The sequence below is a fragment of the Pseudophryne corroboree genome, chromosome 2 (assembly GCF_028390025.1).
Source record: "Pseudophryne corroboree isolate aPseCor3 chromosome 2, aPseCor3.hap2, whole genome shotgun sequence".
Classification (NCBI taxonomy): domain Eukaryota; kingdom Metazoa; phylum Chordata; class Amphibia; order Anura; family Myobatrachidae; genus Pseudophryne; species Pseudophryne corroboree.
The window spans coordinates 164,187,365-164,201,457 of NC_086445.1; the positions used below are offsets into that span (position 1 = coordinate 164,187,365).

The 14,093-nt window shown below is 45.3% G+C and overlaps 1 pseudogene; it reads right to left on the reverse strand.

Moving 5' to 3' along the window:
- Positions 1-307: 307 nt before the first annotated feature.
- LOC135051388 (5S ribosomal RNA) lies at positions 308-426 on the reverse strand (annotated as a pseudogene).
- Positions 427-14,093: the final 13,667 nt, after the last annotated feature.

Sequence of the window (14,093 nt, forward strand, 5' to 3'; positions counted from 1 at the left end):
ACAATGTGACGATATGTGACTCACTTAGTGTAAAGTAGGTGGCAGATGGTTTGTCCGCACACCCACTGAGAATAAGCGAGTATTGATGTTTGAATTTAATCAGAGCGAAAATTTGGTAAATCCTGTATTCTCTATAGATTTATGAATTTTTATACATAAGTATATTCATGTGAGAGAAACAGGGAAAACCGGCTTTGACGACTCCGGGCTCCTTCTAATAGGTAACACAGATAATAGTACTGCAAAGACTGATAGCGGTAGGATTACTGGTGAATGAAGGGTATATACACGGAAGGTGTTTTCCTTGATACTACAGTACCCAGTATTCCCAGAGGGTCACCCTTTCGGGTACTGACCAGGCCCAATGCTGCTTGGCTTCCAAGATCAGACGAGGTCGGGCATGTCCAGCATGGTATGACTGTAGATAGTCAAGTATATACCTATCTGCGTATGGAGAAACCAATTGCTTAATAGGTTTGGGCTGGTCTGAAAAAGTATGGGGAAAATTAATCCCAGTTACTTCAAAGTATCTGGACACTATGTCCCAGTATTTTGGGTGAAAAAATGAAGCCGAGTGCAAAGGGATTTATTCACATATATACAATACCAAAATTGTACATGGGGCGGCCCGTATCCTGATATTAACACTGGTGCCGAGTGTATTAACGTTGTCAGATACCCAATTGCTTGCCCAAAATGTAGCGTTCAAATACAGCCATACTAGTAATAAGAATTTATAAGGAACCATAAGAAAAACATAAAAAAAGATCCTCAAGAAGGGCAAAACAAATTCTACATACTCACTGTCTCCCACAACTAAGTTGTGGTGATATCTGTGAGTATGTGACAATTTCCCTACTGGCAGAATGAAGTGTGCCAATAGAGCAAAAAAGTATACATATGTATATGTGCACATCCAGGTAATTCAAACAATATATCAGTCTGAATTAGACAAATACAAGGTAGGTATAAATGTCTGCATAATCCAAGCAAATTGCTTGGTGGAATAATATTCTGGTAATTGAAATAATACGTCAGTCTGAATTTAGACAAATTCAAGGTTAGATAGATAAATGAATTACTAAATACTTTGCAGGAATACCATATGTTATCACATGAAAAGCATAATGTTTCACATAAAATCCAGCACAAAAGCACAAAACCACAGTGTGATCATTGGTCTGTCTGTTGCAAAGAAAAATTATTTTACACATATAAGACCATATTTGTCATAATTTGTTCACGACAGACTGTGTGTATAGATCCTCTGTAGATTTGTTCAGATTCTCCTAAACAATGTCCTGACTTGGCTATTTAATCAGAGGGTTATCTGCCGTACCACATGCGATATCGCATAAGGGGGGTCATTCCGAGTTGATCGCTAGCAGAAAATGTTCACTGTGCAGCGATGATGCAAAAAAAGGCACTTCTGCGCATGCGTATGCGGCGCAATGCGCATGCGCTACGTACTTTCACAGCGGCCGATGTAGTTTCACACAAGGTCTAGCGAAGCCTTTCAGTCGCACTGCTGGCCGCAGAGTGATTGACATGAAGTGGGCGTTTCTGGGTGGCAACTGACTGTTTTCAGGGAGTGTTCGTAAAAACGCAGGCGTGCCAGGAAACACGCAGGCGTAGCTGGCCGAACGCAGAGCGTGTTTGTGACGTCAAATCCTGAACTGAACAGTCTGAAGTGATTGCAAGCGCTGAGTAGGTCTGAAGCTACTCTGAAACTGCACAAAATTATTTTGTAGCCACTGTGCAATCCTTTCGTTCGCACTTCTGCTAAGCTAAAATACACTCCCAGTGGGAGGCGGCATAGCGTTTGTACGGCTGCTAAAAACAGCTAGCGAGCGATCAACTCAGAATGACCCCCATTGTGTACACAGCCTAAGGGTGATGTACATATGAAGCAGTGACAAGAGATGTGGACCAGAGGAGAAGATGCCCATAGTAACCAATCCACATCTACCTATTTTTTTTATAAAATGTGCTTGAAGTGTTATCTTGATGCTGATTGGTTGCAATGAGCAACCTCTCCACTTGTCCACTTCTACACTGTAATCACTGCTCGATACAGCAACCTAAAGGCCAGTACTCACTGGCAGATGTGGGGAGAGATGTGTGCTGAGCGTGCGGGGGGGGGGGGTGGCGCTCATTTCACCCAGCGGGTGAAGTGAGCGACCTGCTAGATTGGCCTGCATGCAGGCCAATCTAGCCTAGCACCAACGCTATCGCTGTGAGGGGTACACAAGGAGAGATCACTGCTTAAAATCTAAGCAATCTAGTCAGATTGCTTAGATTTTAAGCAGCGATCGCTCTGTGAGTACCCCCCTTAAGGAAGGTATCCAATTAGTCCTGAAAAAAAAAAAACATTTTGGACTAGCCAATAAGCCCCTATGTGAAAACACATAGGATCCACAAAAAGCCACAGGCCTATGTGTTTTTGCGGCCGTGATTGAGTAAAAAATGCATGCTTATCGCAGATTTGCTTTCACCTGCCTGAGGCAGGCGAAACAAAATCCCTGTGGCGGCGTTGGGGCTAATTGGATAGCCCTGGGGGAGGTAATTAGCTGCGGTTTGAAATAGATCAGAAAAGATGGGGTTTCAGGGATGTAGTTAATTATCCCAGAGCTTAGAATGCCGACAACGGCATCCCTAGAGTCAGAATGCCAACAGATCCCAAAGGTAAGTACTGGGGTTACGGTTAGGTGTAGGGTTAGACTGCGGAAAGGGATGGTTAGGGCAAGGCGGCAGGAGGGGTGGGTTAGGGCAGGCCCCTGCACGGTGGGGTGGGTTAGGGTTAAATGACTTGCCAAAATCTGTTGGGATGCCGCTGTTAGGATCCTTTGCACTGGAATATAGATACCAACCCGGTTTCAGAGGAAAGCAACGGCAAAGTGGAAGGTATAAAGAAGGTGAGGAAGCATTGTTCGTTCTAACCATTTATCCATTGAATAAGGAATGGCTAAACAGAGTCTTACTGTGTATGGATATGTATCATAGTCAGTGGCGTAAGTTTGTCCCAGTTGCCCGGAGGCAAGAAAAATATTGGTGCCATATATATATATATATATATATATATATATATATATATATACACACACACACACACATATTTGCTCCTGCATAGCAAGCCGACAGATTCTAACTATATGAAGCTACTACAAAACCATTGCAACTAGGCAGATCTATGTAGGGGTCCAGCCACACACTACATAGATTACAAGTTGATCGCAGCAGGAAATTTTTTAGCAGTTGGGCAAAACCATGTGCACTGCAGGGGGGCAGATATAACATGTGCAGAGAGAGATAAATTTGGGTGTGGTGAGTTCAATCTGCAATCTAAATTGCAGTGTAAAAATAAAGCAGCCAGTATTTACCCTGCACAGAAACAAAATAACCCACCCAAATCTAACTGTCTCTGCAGATGTTATATCTGCCCCCCCCCCTGCAGTGCACATGGTTTTGCCCAACTGCTAAAAAAAATTCCTGTTGCGATCAACTTGGAATTACCCCCTATATGCAGATTCCCCACTGCACAAAGCCAAATGCGTATGTGTGTTATATGCAGCTTCCCCACTGCACAGACGGGTGTGGTTCGTTTTATCGACAGTATCTAGGTCGACAATGTTTAGGTCGACCACTATAGGTCGACAGTCACTAGGTCGACATGGATGGAAGGTCGACAGGGTTTCTAGGTCGACAGGTCTAAAGGTCGACATGAGGAGTTTTTTTGTTTTTTTGGTGTCGTTTTCTTCGTAGAGTGACCGGGATCCCAAATTAGTGCACCGTGTCCCCTCGCATGGCTCGCTTCGCTCGCCATGCTTCGGACATGGTGCCTTCGCTCCGCTACCGCTTCGCTCGGCACACTTTACCGTTCCAATCGTAGTCCACGTGGATCGTTAAGTATGAAAAAATAAAAAATAAAAAAAATGTGAAAAACTCATGTCGACCTTTAGACCTGTCGACCTAGCACATGTCGACCTAGCGACCTAGAAACCCTGTCGACCTTCCATCCATGTCGACCTAGTGGCTGTCGACCTAAACATTGTCGACCTAGACACTGTCGATCTTCAGACCGGATCCCTGCACAGACACAGATACTGTAATCTCCCTGATATTACTGAGCCAGATGATAACTAATAAGTCTAATAAATGTATATATAGAATGACTCGGTACCTTGTTTCCTCACCGGGGTTCGGTGATTCAGTCGTCTATGGAGAGGCGGAGCAGAATTTCCAAGTGAAGAATTGGGGAAAACGTTGCTCTATAGTGAATTAATTTATTAACGACTGTGCTTTACAAATACTTTTATACTCTCACATATCATAGTATATTAACATCACCATATATCAATGTAAGACTCAACACGAATACGATCAATTTATTGTACTGGAACTCATTGTTGAAGAATTCTTCGTTACTTCGGTTTACTAAATTACCTTAAACAAAAATTATTTCAAGTTTCATCACTTTACTCTATCACAAATCTTAACAGACTAAACTATAATATGTCGTCCCCGAAATCTATCTTAATTAGTCTGGTCTCTGCACACTGTATGTGTTAATGTCCCACAGTCAGTAAACTGTCCCTGCCGGCTTATCTTATCTGAGTACTCGCTCTCTTCCGTTGGTGCACATATTAAGTATACGGTGCGGTACCGTAATTTCTGTCTTACTGTTGAGGCTAAACGCCTTGTGATAAGAACACTACTTCACATTTGTAATCCTGCCATAGGTATGTTGTCTGATATCCTTGGTGTGTGAGAGGAAGCTCACGAAGGTATAGTATCCTTGCAGAGAAGTATCAGTAACTAGTCAATTCCTTGCTAATAATGTAGCTTAATTTTTGGTACCAGAATATCAAAAGTAGAGACACTTTGATTGGGGTCTGAACTCTGCGGAACTTACTGGTACCAGTTCGGTTTATAGCTTGGGATTTACTATGTGAGTGACGGACATTAGCAGTTAAACAGTGGCTGTCTCTCAAACAGACTAAATGGGTATTGAAGCAGAGAGTTGCTGGTACCTCACAGCTATAATGTATGCACAGTTCAGTTAATACCACCTATGCATTAGTGGTTACAACGGATTAACAAGAGTCCGGGTCATTAACACTAACAGTTGTAGTATGGAGACAGTGAAATTACTACACTTCTCTCAGTGAAACTGCTGCAGTGATGCTCTAGAAGGTACCTTAGACGGAACTACGGTCCTGCCTTCTGCTGTCACTATCAGGTGGTAACTCCCCTTCTGGGCTGACTTGACTAAGGTAATTCCGCCCACTACCGTTGTCTGACTGTCACTCACCGCCCGGCCTCCACCTCCGTGGATGATGGATAGGGGAGCATCTTCCCAGCTCCTCCCCAACCTGTATTACACCAGAGAGGTCCTCCTGATGCCGCTGCCCACAGCCGCGCTGATCGTTCCTCCAGCCCGCCTCCTCCGCTCCGCCCAGCGGGAGACACTAAAGCCGGATCTCTCAGCCATTCCACACCGGAGTTCCTTCTCCACCAGGTCCCAATCTACCTCTTTCCCCGGGATAGTCTCTCTTTAGATCAGGTGTGTGTCGCACTTCTTGACAGGCCTGGCGTTGCGCAGCTTATCTCTCCTTCAGGTAGTCCCGGTCAACGAACCAACGGTCCTTTTTCACTCCCTTATATATCTTCTCCCGCAGTGGCCCGGATCTGTCCCGCCAACGGTCCATTGCACGAGCTGGCTCGTGTCCCCCTGGCTTTGTATTAACCCTTCCTGCTAACATGAATCCTTTCTACGATAATACTCCCAGACCCTGTACCCATACTGTGCAGATCGGTTCAATCTCTCTGTCATGGGGAACATTTATTACCTTCCCAAAGAGCAACTATAGTTATGTTTTAACATTCCTCTATATACCCCTACCTGTAACACACATAAGCATCGTAAACTATAACTCATACAAGAACCTTAGCAGGGTATTACATACTCCCCTGCTGGAAAAATGCGTATCTGCACGCACTTCCTTTACTTTTTCCTAGTGAATCTCAAATCGTGTTCTTATCCGGGTAGACATCGTCTGGGCTATTTAGATAACCTTTGATGTAATTTCGGTGAAGCTCAGTCATACTTAATATCGATATCTAAGAGGTAGAATACCTTTTGTACTTCGTTCTGACCTTCGCAATACCGGAACAGACTCTGTTACATCCTGATCTGCTACCTCTGTTACATCTAGCACTGCTGTTGGAGAAGCGAGAATCTCATATATTTCTTGTTCTCTCCCGTCTAAAGGGGCTATTGCGGACTCATTGATAGCATTTTCGCTATTGGAAATCCTACACATCCCGACTGGCCAAAACAATTTTATGATGCTCATAGGATCACTGAAGTCTAACATTGTACTTGGACTTGATCCGTATGTGTTTTTCTCTTCATCAGTGTCATCCATTGCGCTTAGACTCTGGCATTTCCTCAATTGATTACGATGGACTATTAGGGATGATTCACCGTTGTTTCTGGAAACCCTATACACTGCGACTTCAGGACGTGGGATTTCAATAATGGTGTAAGGCATTAATTCCCAGTAACTGTCCAGCTTGCTTTGACGCCTATTGTGTTTTTTCCAGACAACGTCGCCCACTTCCAACCGTCCGGCGAGAGCATTCTCATTGTAGTATTCAGCTTGACGGTGTCGTACATTGGCCATCCTTTGATCAACTATGGCCCGTGCCGCTTTTAATTTTTGTTGGTGTTCTCGTACCCAGTCAGTATGCAGGGTTTCTTTTTCTGCGGGTACATCTAATCTCAAATCCGCAGGTAATTTTCCTTCCCGCCCGAACAGCAAATAAAACGGAGTATATCCCGTGGAACTATGTTCTGTGTTGTTATATACAAACGTAATTTCCGGAAGTAGAGTAGGCCATTCTAGGCGTTCCTGTACAGCAGAGGTTCTCAAACTCGGTCCTCGGGAGCCCACACAGTGCATGTTTTCCAGGTATGCTAATATTGGCGCCTGGGTTAACAGTTTCTTCAACTTGTCAAACGCTGCTTGCTGTACTTCCGTCCACATCACCCGGGTATTCTCATTATGATACTAGACAAGAAAATAGAAAGATAGTTCCACCAGCGCAAACAGTTATAAGAAATGGATACTTATTCCAATATCGTTGATGGTATTGGCAACTTTGTTTTTTCTCCCAGTCAGATGTCATAGAATTTACAGGAGAGAAAATAAAAATACCATAGTGTGATACAGTTTTTAATCAAAAAATCAACAATATATAAAAATATCCCTGCAAGGATATTGTATAAAACAGATAAAACACTGTTTTCACACAGATTTTCACACTGAACATATGATTATAGGCAGCTGGGTATTGAGTGTAATTACCAATGTAATAAGAGAACTGTGTCACGAGTTCTCAAATAAGCATGCACCAAATGAATTCCATATATGTCAGCAGCATGTGAACACACTTAAAAAAGCTGGGATATCCTAAACCGATCCGTGAGGTGGATAATTACCAGTTCCCAAAGACCCAAATATATATATAGGCGAGCTCCCAATATTGGCACAAACCTATTAAGGAGTGACCTCCCCTCATTAAAACCTACTGTAGGGATAAAAACGAAAGTTTTTTTTAGGTGCGGGACCTGTTTAGGGTGCAAAGCCATCAAAACAAAAAGCACTGGTAAGATTTCCCAAGTGATAATCAATAACAACACTTGGGAAATCAACGAGTTTATTACATGCCATACGAAAAATGTAATTTATAACATCGAGTGCATTTGTGGGTTATCCTATATAGGTAGGACTTCTAGACCCCTTAAGGTCCGTATAGGGGAACATTTGAGGAACATTAAAAATGGCTTGGAGAGCCATGCCCTGTCAGACCATTTCCGTAGACATCATGACTGCTCCCCAAAGGCTATAAAAATTTTTATAGGTATTCAGTGTGTTAAGGGACATTGGAGAAAAAGGGACACAAATGCCCAATTGGCAAAAACAGAGATGAAAAGGATATATGGATTTGGAACATTAAAACCAGGCGGTTTAAATACCGATTTCGAGGTAAAGTGGTTCCTCTAGAAAATATTTTTCCTACTTTTCTATGTCTATCTCTAATGTTTCACACTGACTCCGTTCTTTATCAAAACATTTCCATTTAAACTTTTCATTCTGTATGTGGATATGTCACTTGAAATTGGTTGCGGGATATAGCAAATAAGTTCATTATTAAGCTCTAATTAGATTTTATGGCTGGGACCTATGTGACAATACTAAGATGTTGCATTTTTAATTTAAAACAGCCAAAATTCTCTCTGTCACGCGTCACCATCACAACGAGACGCGATGTTCAGGAAACAGGATGTGACGGTCCTTGCGCAAGGAGTCATGGGACATGTAGTTTTGTGCTGTATAGAGACTCACGCGCCGGGACCAATCATGAGACAGCGGGAGGTTTTTAAACACCTCCAAAGAAGTATGAACCTACTCTGCTCTACGGCTTACCTTGAGAAAGACCCCTGGTGAGGGTCGGAACGCGTGGGTGCCGCTGCTGGGGGAACCAGACGATCCTGAGTGCGGACAGAACGGAGGGACTTGGAGCTGCAGCCCAGGGCTTTCTCTCGATTCAAAAAGCGTTTAAGAACTGAGCGCTGCCAGTTCTTCATCTGGAACTGGTAATTATCCACCTCACGGATCGGTTTAGGATATCCCAGCTTTTTTAAGTGTGTTCACATGCTGCTGACATATATGGAATTCATTTGGTGCATGCTTATTTGAGAACTCGTGACACAGTTCTCTTATTACATTGGTAATTACACTCAATACCCAGCTGCCTATAATCATATGTTCAGTGTGAAAATCTGTGTGAAAACGGTGTTTTATCTGTTTTATACAATATCCTTGCAGGGATATTTTTATATATTGTTGATTTTTTGATTAAAAACTGTATCACACTATGGTATTTTTATTTTCTCTCCTGTAAATTCTATGACATCTGACTGGGAGAAAAAAACAAAGTTGCCAATACCATCAACGATATTGGAATAAGTATCCATTTCTTATAACTGTTTGCGCTGGTGGAAGTATCTTTCTATTTTTTTGTCTAGTAACTTTTGGTGAAGGGCTGGGAAAACCTCTCTTCGAGATTTAGTACCACTAGTGCGCACAAAAATTCAGATGCTCCTTTCTTTCTTCATTCTCATTATGATGAATTCTGGGCATGCCGCGAAGTAACTCCTGCAAAGGTGCTGCCACATGAGCAAATCTTTCGATAAACCTCCAATAATAGCCCACAAATCCGAGGAATCGCCGTACCTCTTTAACCGTGGTCGGGACTGGCCATTCTTGTACTGCTGCAACCTTTTCTGAATCTGGTGCAATCCCCTCAGCGCTCACAATGTGTCCTAAATACTGGACCTGGGTCTGCAGCAGATGACACTTGGATGGTTTTACTTTCAGGCCGTACTCGGCAAGCCTCTTGAAGACATCATTGAGGTGTTGAAGATGTTCCTGATAGGACTTGGAATATACAATGATGTCATCTAAGTATAAGAGTACCATGTCGAAATTTTTGTGTCCTAAGCAATGCTCCATTACTCTCTGAAAGGTTCCGGGAGCATTACAAAGCCCGAAAGGCATTCTCTCAAATTCATATAATCCCATAGGGGTCGTGAATGCTGTCTTTTCCCTATCCTCCGGTGCCATTTCAATCTGCCAATAACCGCTGGTTAGATCAAGGGTGGAAAAGTAGGTGGCAGCTTTCAGTGCTGTTAAGGATTCCTCAATTCTCGGTAAGGGATAAGCATCCTTATGGGTTATTTGATTCAGCTTCCTATTGTCGACACAAAAGCGAAGACTTACGTCTTTTTTCCGAACCAGCACTATAGGAGCTGCCTAGGCGCTGTGGCTTTCACGAATAACTCCCGAAGTTGCCATTTCTTCCAACATATTACGAACTGGCTGATACAATGCTGGCGCTAACGGTCTGTATCGCTCTTTAATAGGTGGTGCACTCCAGGTTGGAATGTGATGCCGAACCTGAGTAACCTTCCCAAAGTCAGCCGAGTTCTTGCTGAAAGTGTCAGAATTTTCCTTTACTACTCGCAACACGCCTGCTTTAAGTTCTACCGAGGTGTGACTATCCCCAATTCGAATGTCTTCCCACCACAGAGACTGCTTCTCAACTCTTCCATTCTCATCAAGAATTACACTTTGTGTTGGTGATGAACTGACATCAATTACATCCTGAAATGTAGCCCACACCAGTGTTGCCAGGGTACTATTCCGATGCAGTCGGACACAGTGATCATGAGGGTTGAGTATCCTTACAGGAACTCTCCCACCTTCCACAGTTACAAAGGCTCGTGCTACTATAATATCTTTTCTGCTGGACATAGCGTTCGGCTCAACAATAGCATTATAACTTTCTCCTTGAGGCCCGCACCGAGCTTTTCCCCAAACAATGGTCTCAGTATTTGGCTGCAAAATGATAGGTTTTCCGTCAACTGTCTTCACCTTGCCTACCTCCCCAAAGGCATTGAGGAATCGTTGTCGGCCTTGAAGGATTTTGATGGTCTTATGTAGGGCCTGCTGACAGGCGGGTGACGCGTAGATTACCTCGGCTCGGAGAGCCGCGATCAGATCACCTGGACATTGTTGCAGTACATTCATTCCCACGATGATGGGAGGCACAGTGGGATCCTCTATGCTCTGTCACGCCGCCGCCCCTTACTTACCTCTCCGGGCGCGCTGGTCCTCTCTGCGGCCGTCCTCGCTGGCGGCTCCCGGCTCCCGTCGCTCGGCCCGGCGTCTGGGCGGGTGACGTCATCAGGCACTTCCCACCAACCAGCTGGTGGTGGGAAGTATAAATTCAGGCACCAGGAACTGCATCAGTGCCTGAGTATCATCAGTTCCCAAGGAGTGGTGATCGCCAGACTTCCGTGCCTCCAAGCACCTCCGTGCCTCCGAGCATCTCCGTGCCTCCCAGCACCTCCGTGCCTCCGAGCATCTCCGTGCCTCCAAGCACCTCCGTGCCTCCAAGCACCTCCGTGCCTCCGAGCATCTCCGTGCCTCCGGCACCTCCGTGCCTCCGAGCACCTCCGTTCCTCAAGCACCTCCGTGCCTCCAAGCACCTCAGTGCCTCCAAGCGCCTTAGCGCCTCCAAGCACCTCAGTGCCTCCAAGCGCCTTAGCGCCTCCAAGCACCTCAGTGTCTCCACGCGCCTCAGCGCCTCCAAGCACCTTAGTGCCTCCAAGCGCCTCAGCGCATCCAAGCACCTCGGTGTCTCCAAGCGCCTCCAAGCACTTCAGCGCCTCCCTGCATCTCAGTGCCTCCAAGCACTTCAGCGCCTACAAACACTTCAGTGTCTCCAAGCCCCAGCGCACGTAAGCGCAGTTGTGCCTCCAGCACCTGGTATTCTTCTCTGATTCACCAGCACCTTTCAAGTTCTGTCTTTCAGGAGACCTTCAGCATCCACGTGTGCCTCCTGTTTGCCGACCTGATCCTGCATGAGGAAAACTAACATTCGGCCATCTCTGCTGCGGCCCAGTTGCGGTTCCTTTTCCCGGTCACCGGAAGAAACCCCGAGTCCACAACACTCCCAAACCAGATCAGTGATATTCTCGTGATGATACAGCCCTGTCTGGGTAACCGTGCCTGCCCGATCTGAAAGTCTAATTCACAATATCCCTGACAGGAGATGCTCAACCCATTACTGGCGACAAGTCGAAGCCAGGCCGGTGGTGGTGGAACCATCCCCATTCCTCCCCAGTACTGCTGGAAAACATTCTGTTGAATGGTGGTAACTTGAGAACCCGTATCCAAAGTAGCTGGTACTTGTACCCCGTTTATCCAGATAGTAATGACGGGGCACTGCCCTATATATCTAGGGCACAACTCTTCGGGGGTAGGACCTATTCTGTCTGATCTCCCCGAGGATCGGTCTCCGGCCTCGGGGCCTTGGTGTTTAAAGGCTCTTCTTGACGACATACTCTCTCCACATGACCACTCCTATTGCATATACGGCAGATGGGATGCCCTTGAGAATCAAATCGGTCAGTAGGTCTACGACCATTCCCCTGGGACGGTTCCCACCAATCATTCCTTGCCTCTCGTCTGTTTCTACGCCAATTTGCTATATTTCGATCAGAGGAATTGGGTCTAGCGAGCTTCTGCATCTCCCGGTTCATAGCAGCCATCTAAACCGTCAACTCTTCGATTTGACCTTTTAAAATGAAAACCGGATCAGAATTAGGAGTTTGCATACCTTGCAGGGTAGTTTTCTTGGAGCTTGTCACTTCTATGCATGGACGGCTAACAGTTTCAGTTTCATCCGGCCGCTCCTGATAGCCGGGCAATTCAGGGAAAAACACTTGCTTAGATTGTACAGGACCGATCACTTTAATGGCCGCTTCTTTAAAGTCTAAGAAGGAGGCTGTATTTTTCTGCATCCTTAGCAGTTTCAATTGACTTCTGACATTTTCGCAGTTTACACCATCGATAAATTGACTCACTAAGACTTCATCCACCTCTCTTATCTCTGACTGGTCCACATCTTGAATGTCGCGTAATGCCTCCTGCAAACTCAAGGCGAAATCCCGCAACGACTCCGAAGATTGCTGTTTGCGAGAATAAAAACGGGACTTAAGTTCTGATATCGTGTTAGTATCAAAAATAATTGCCAGACGTTGGAACACTTGATCCGTTGTTTTCCATTCCTCTAGTGGCCAAGACAGCACTTCTCTCAGAGCTGATCCTTTCAATTGGCCAACCAAGATTTCTACTTGTTGCAAATTAGTCAATGGGTAAAGTCTAAACATACCCTGTAGTTTTGTTTTAAATTCTGTGAAGTTACTGGAATCTTTTCCTTTCGCATCTCTTCCTGCATACGTGGGAAGCCACGGAGCCCCAAAAATAAGAATTTACTTACCGATAATTCTATTTCTCATAGTCCATAGTGGATGCTGGGAACTCCGTAAGGACCATGGGGAATAGCGGCTCCGCAGGAGACTGGGCACAAAAGTAAAGCTTTAGGACTACCTGGTGTGCACTGGCTCCTCCCCCTATGACCCTCCTCCAAGCCTCAGTTAGGATACTGTGCCCGGACGAGCGTACACAATAAGGAAGGATTTATGAATCCCGGGTAAGACTCATACCAGCCACACCGATCACACCGTACAACCTGTGATCTGAATCCAGTTAACAGCATGATAACAGAGGAGCCTCTGGAAAGATGGCTCACAACCACAATAACCCGATTTTTGTAACAATAACTATGTACAAGTATTGCAGACAATCCGCACTTGGGATGGGCGCCCAGCATCCACTACGGACTATGAGAAATAGAATTATCGGTAAGTAAATTCTTATTTTCTCTGACGTCCTAGTGGATGCTGGGAACTCCGTAAGGACCATGGGGATTATACCAAAGCTCCCAAACGGGCGGGAGAGTGCGGATGACTCTGCAGCACCGAATGAGAGAACTCCAGGTCCTCCTCAGCCAGGGTATCAAATTTGTAGAATTTAGCAAACGTGTTTGCCCCTGACCAAGTAGCTGCTCGGCAAAGTTGTAAAGCCGAGACCCCTCGGGCAGCCGCCCAAGATGAGCCCCTTTCCGTGTGGAATGGGCTTTTACAGATTTTGGCTGTGGCAGGCCTGCCACAGAATGTGCAAGCTGAATTGTGCTACAAATCCAACGAGCAATAGTCTGCTTAGAAGCAGGAGCACCCAGCTTGTTGGGTGCATACAGGATAAACAGCGAGTCAGATTTTCTGACTCCAGCCATCCTGGAAACATATATTTTCAGGGCCCTGACTACGTCCAGCAACTTGGAGTCCTCCAAGTCCCTAGTAGCCGCAGGTACCACAATAGGCTGGTTCACGTGAAACGCTGAAAACACCTTAGGGAGAAATTGAGGATGAGTCCTCAATTCCGCCCTGTCTGGAAGATCAGATAAGGGCCTTTACAGGATAAAGCCCCCAATTCTGACACGCGCCTGGCCGAGGCCAGGGCCAACAACATGACCACTTTCCATGTGAGATATTTTAACTCCACAGACTCAAGTGGTTCAAACCAATGTGACTTTAGGAACCCCAAAACTACATTGAG